Genomic DNA, 6,669 nt, shown 5'->3' on the forward strand with positions numbered 1-6,669 from the left:
ACATACTATACAATGATTTTTTTCATGACTTACCATATTATGACCTTTTTTGTGACACATTATACCAAGACTTTTATTTGAATTCTATATTATGACATTTTTTGTTACATACTATACTATGACTTTTAAATGACTTCCTGTAATATGACTATTTTGTGATATTCTATAGGCTACTATGACTTTTTTTGACTTGCTATGACATTGTATTGCAACATACTATACTATAAATTTTTTATGACTCGCTTTATTATGACATTTCTTTGGTAACACATTATACCAAGACTTTTCTTTAAATGCTACATTAAGACATTTTTGCGACACACTACACTACTAGGTTTTACCAAAAATTTCAATGGTAAACTACAATACTGACATTTTTTTAAATTCCATACTGTAGTATAACATTTTATGACATACTATATTGTGATTTTTCTATGGCATACTATATACTATGACTTTAAATGACATTTGTATGACATACTATACTATGGCCTTTTTATGCTTGATGATATACTATACTATACTACTGTATAACATGTTCCATGAAAAATTTTAATGACGCGCTGCACTTTTACTTTTTATGACTTACTGTATTATGACATTTTTGTGACATAGTATACTACTAGTTTTTACCTGAAATTTTAATGACAACCTATGTAATGACATTTTTATGACATTTTTATGACAAACTATACTATAACTTTTTTATAGATTTACTGTATAACTTCTTTTATGATCTTTGTCAAAACTGGGCACTGGTTGCTGCACCTCAGCATGCGTACCAAGACTACAACAAACGTGACAAATATATCAGCTTAATGACTGAACTGTAGACACACTGTGGCTAGGAAAGGAAAAACATATCTTGGAATGTATTTGAGTTTGTCATGTTGTCAACTTTGATCACTTGATAACCATAATAAGTGAGTTTCAAACTATTTCTGTGACCAGACATGCTTTTCTTTCATACACACTTCATAGGCTTCCCAAAGCACCATCTATTGATGGTTTGGGCCCTTTTCTTTACATCAGCATTGCAAAAATTGTATTTCATGTTTCTCTTGGAATTTAAAAAGTCTGTTTTTCCATCTGCCGACTTATTGAAAAAATGAAACAAACTTTCTCTGTAAACACAAGTTGAATGGAATAAAGTCCTTTAACTTGTGCTTGTGTATGTGTGTGTTAGTGAACCCGTTGGGTGAAATCAATAGTGTGTGAGCTTGAGTGATTCCTCTATAAATGATTCCTGCCCGCTGCATTAATCCAGGCTGTGTAGCCTTGAGAGTGGCCTTCTCTGCCAGCCCTCACTTATTAAAAGACTATTTCTCCCAGCAAGAATCCACATCATTATTCTGCTCTATATAAAGCTTAATTCTGGTGCTTCGTTTTGAAAATGGAGGCCGTGGCCCCTCTGTGGACTCACAACACACAAACCTTGAAACACAGGGTGGGAAACCCCAGGGGAGCCAACTCTTAAAAGTACGGACTCGTATTTGATCTCCTCTCCTTCTTCTTACTCTCGCACTTTGAATTACAAATTCCATTCAATTAATTTTACATTTTTGCTCCACTTCCCTTTTTTGGGCGTGTTAATTAAAAGCGGGGAGCGAGATTCGGAGCGGCTGTAATTAGATCTCGGCGAGACATTAAACAGAGCAGCAGGGCATGAATCACCGTGCTTTGAAGGCTCATTTTTCCTTTTTCCTTGCTGACGGACGTGCATGACATGTGCCAGTCAAATCGTAGGAGCACACGTACAGACACACATTCAGCACTGTGGCTGTCATGTTAAAGATCTACTTTAATCTACTCACATATTCACAGACACACAGTACATTCACTAAATAAGCCCTCTTAAAAGGCTGACATTTATCTTTGCTGATTCACACACACACACACACATACAGACACACACACACACACACACACACACACACAGTGAACATGAAAAACCCAGATTTTATTTTCATGTATTTTTCCTTTATTGCCTGATAATTGAAATACCCATTGGTGGAAGAAGTATTCAGTTTTTTTTGTTTTTTTTACAAAAATACCATTCCATTTAGAAGTTGTGCATTCAAAATGTTACTTGAATTACAGATGTAGTATCAGCAAAATGTACAAAAACTATCAAGTGTACTTATTATGGCAAACAGCCTTACAGAGTTTAAAGGAGCAGAAAATGGAAACACTCAAGAATCTTTAAATTGTAAATACAAAGTAAATGTACTCCATTACTTTACATCAGTGAATATGACATGTTCTGAACTTGAGTGCACAACTATGGTGATAAGAGGAGGTCAAAAATAAGGGTGAAAATGTAGTTGACTTTTAAAACAGACAGATTGAGTAATGACTTAAGCCTCATTTCCAACAAACACTTTCGGTATGGTACCTTTGAAACCAAAACTACCCTTTAGACATGGTACCTAGACCTTAGCGTTTCCACTGCAAACCATACCCTTAAAAAACTACCCTTTAGACATGGCACCTAGACCCTGGCGTTTCCACTGCAAACAGTACCCTTAAATGTGGGCGGGGTTATTGTAACTCACTGCCCCATCCATCAGTCACTGTATTTCCTCATTATTGGTGACACAGACAGTCTGCACCTCATTTATCATCCACAGAATGAGGCTGCATGCCAACATTTTCAGAACAAAATAAAACAGGCAGCAGTGAGAGTCCCTCTCCATGGGATATTCAAAAATAGCGCATTTGTGCATTTAGTCCTTCTCAGGCAAGCTCAGGGGTTTAGTGTTGCTGTAGCTCGATGCCACACGGCCCTTTTTTTTTTCTCTGAGTGAGGATTAGAACATATGCAGTTCACATAACCTGACCAAAATTAATACATATAAACGCTTGAAGATCCACTCATTACTAAAAGTTTATGTCATATAAAAACTTAAGTGATGGTCAGAGTTGTCATGTGGAATATTTGAGGTGTATTGATTGAGTCACGTTGTCAGCTCGTGTGTTTAACAACATTACAGGTTAATGTTCCACCTTAAAAACCCCGGCAGTCGGCCCAGTGAATGAAATTATTTTTTTCTCAGTCTACAGCTGCTGTGAGAGGCAGCCAAACATCCTTTCATTTTATAGTTACAGTCTACTGATAACTCTCCACAGTATGAACAGTGGTTACATGAGCCTCAAAACCAGCCACATCTCAGCCCTGAGCAGAGTGACCGTCTGCTATTGACCAATCAATGGACTATAGTGTTCACAGCTCCACCTCTTAGTACCAGATCTGTGTGCAAGGTATCCCAACAGAAGGCCAAAAATGGTAACAGTTAGGAATGGTTCCATTGGTACCATCCACAACTTTTCACAGTGGAAACGGAAAAAAAGCGTACTGAACTGAACCATATTGTACCGTACTGCTCGGTGGAAATGGGGCTTTATAGTACTATCAAAGGGACATTATGAGACACTGGGCACAGATAGCAAAGGGCCCCACCGTGTCTGCTACAAAGGGGCAAGACACACAGGCTGTGGTGACTCTGCGTCACTTTATAGACCTTTATGCATCTTTTGTGGGTTTGTCTCTTTGTGGTCATTTTGTGTCTCATTGGTGTTGTTTTCTGTCTCTTTTGGATCATTCTTTATCTTTTTATTGTTGTGTTGTGTTCCTTCATGGACATTTTGTGTCTCATTTTATGTGTCTCTGAGGTAATTTTGTGTTGTTTTGTTGTGGTTTTCGTATCTGTTGGTGGTCATTTTGGGTCTCACTGTTTTTGTTTGGTCAGTTACATAGTATAACTTCACAGTTCTTTTGTCTATTTGTGGTCATTTTGGGTCTCATCTGGGTTCTTTTGTGTCTTTTTGTAGCACTTGGGCACTCTGAGGTAATTTTGTGTCGTATGTTTTGTGTCCCTTTGAGGTAATTTTGTGTCTTTTTGTTGGCATTTTGTATCTCTGTCTCTTTTTTCTGTAGTAATTTGTGTCTCTTTGTGGTCGTTTTGGGTCTCTTCCTGGTTAGTTAGTGTTATTTTTTGATATTTGACATTTTGCAAGTGAGGGCCAGGGGGGGCCTGATACTCTGGGCTTGTGCCTGGGAGGCCCATTCAGTAATCCATCCATAAATACTATATCCTTTTTTCATTTTCCAGATAGGTTTCCAAGTGTGTTTTTTTGTTTGTTTGTTTGTTTAATTTTAGAGTTTATTATTATATTTTTTAAATAATTGTTCATGTAATGTTCATGTTGATTGTAGAGTCTTACAACATGAAATTCAACTGTCTTTCTCACCAACCTGTTTTCTACATGGTTTATTTGAGTACACTCACCTCTTGGTTTAAGACTCTCTGTCCCATCACAAATACATGCTGGTGTTCACACTGTGTTATATACTGGATCCTCCCCACGCTCTTCAGCCCTGATGGACACAAACAAACAATCAAAGAGAGAAAGAAGGTCAGACTCAAATGTCACCTTTATGACTCTGCAGAGAAAAAGCCTTCCAAAACTAAACTTTATAACATACTGAATTCATGTGAACTGAGTTTGAGGCACTGACAAGATGACAACATGAAGTAGCGGGCTACAGACCTGTCAGTGCTTTCTGTAAATTTGAAAACTGGGTAGTTGATCAGAGGTCTGGATTCTGTCTATTCCAACACGTGAAATTATCCTGACTGACAAACTATAACACACTGAGCCCCGTGTGAACTAGACTTGATGGAGGCCTCAGCAGACATGCATTGAGGTGTAGCGGTATGTCTGATTTAGACATAAAACAAATGGAGAGATACCCTGACATGGCCAGACCAAAATACCAGCGCAAAAAAAAAAAAGAGCTTGCAGATTCATCTGGTTCCCAGGCCAGTGGAGACAGCCTGTACTGGTCTAAATGGGCAAAGTGGGACTCAGTTGAGAGCAGAGTGGTGGTTGATGGGGTAATGGCTCTGAGGTTTGGTGGGGGCCTCCAAAAACACCACACACACTTTCTAATGAGCTTTTATAAAACATGGCATCAGAATTAGGCTTTATACTGAGTTCTTCCTAATGAGCATGGAGAATGGCACCCAGTGGGAATATGTGCTCCCATCATCTCTTCTTAATGGGTGAAGCGGGAGGATTTTATGTTTTTAAAGGTACAACTCAGAAATTGTATTTCCTGTGTTCCTGGTACTTGAAAACATGTTGCCCCTCTTACCATATGAAGAAGGAAAGGATTAACCAGTTAGCCTGTAGCTAATTTTGGACACAAAACACATAGGATGAAAATGTTCAAATGACTGGGGACAGAATTTTCATTGCCTGAAGCAAAGGAGTGTTTCCTCAGTCAACCATTGAGATTACTGTAAAACTTCAATTAATAGCCCGGGCTATTATTTGCTCGACAGGCTTGTATTTGGGACAGGCATTTAATTCCTTTCACACAAAATTTTTGCTCAGCAAAGATGGGAAATACAATCAAATTGTTTATTTGAACCAGTATGACTATTACTTGTATAAAACCTAGGCTTCGTATAACTTATCAATTATATGTTATGTTGTGACACTTGTCTCATGGCACTCTGGGATTATGGCACCCACTGTACAGACACAACACCACTTTGTACTGTCAAAACAATATTCATAACTTGAATCAATTTTCATGAAAAACCCTTTTGATTCTTTTGATCTGAGGACCCTTAGGGACTAAAGGAATATGAATAACGTACAGCGTAATCGAAGAAGGGACACATAATTTGAAGTAGCCAACAACCCAGTTTTACACATCTGAAAAGCTTCTATTAAAAACAAAAATAAAAAAAATTAAAAAAAAGACCTGCTTGGCAACCACACCAGGCCTCTAACTGAGACAGGCGTTTATTTGTCAAAATATGTAGCCACACAGTAAAAGGGGCTAGGTGTTTAATTGGGACTAGGCTTTTAATTGAAGTTTTATGGTGTATTTAATTTTGTTATCATTTGTGATAAGATAAACAATTTATGAAATAGAACTTTCAATAATCTCACACAGGGATGCATCACAACAACATAAAACAAGGGGGAAAGAAAGGGGTCATTTTGAAGTCTGCAAAAATGAATATAGAGATTCTTAAAGCCTCCAAAAGTTGTCCGACATTCGATTCACAGCTTCTCCAACAGCATAAACAGCCACAATCTGTGCTAATTCACATTTTGACAGAAGAGATTGAGTTAAATTGACCATAGCAATAAAATTAATTTCTTGGCAACATTAGAAAATAATGGTTAACATTTTGTATCTGCAGCCAAAAAATCCATCAGTGTTAAAATTTGCACACATTTAAACACGAGCTTGGTGTCAGTGTAACATATTGTCCAGAAACAGGTTGAAAAGGTTGTGTATCTGTTAGTACCACCTTTAGAAAGAAAAATTCTCTGTCTGCTTGTTCTGAGTTATAAGCAAACATTTCTCTTATTCAACCAAGAATTGATAAATTATGAAATAAAAAATACTTCTGACATGTGTCTGACACACTGGGGCAACAGAGCCATCACTCTGCCAGCAGAGCTGAGCAATGCTGTTCCTGCAGAGGTCTGTTCATCCAGAGTACGTGCATGTGTTTACAAGTACACACTGTATATACAGTGTGAATATAGGAAAGCAGTTTCAAATCAGCTTGTTCTGTTGACATAATAAACTGGGAAATAGTTATGTAGGGAGAAAACAGGGACAGTGGGAAATAACCAAGC

The sequence above is a fragment of the Epinephelus moara genome, chromosome 10 (genome assembly GCF_006386435.1).
Source record: "Epinephelus moara isolate mb chromosome 10, YSFRI_EMoa_1.0, whole genome shotgun sequence".
NCBI classification, from domain to species: Eukaryota; Metazoa; Chordata; class Actinopteri; order Perciformes; family Serranidae; genus Epinephelus; species Epinephelus moara.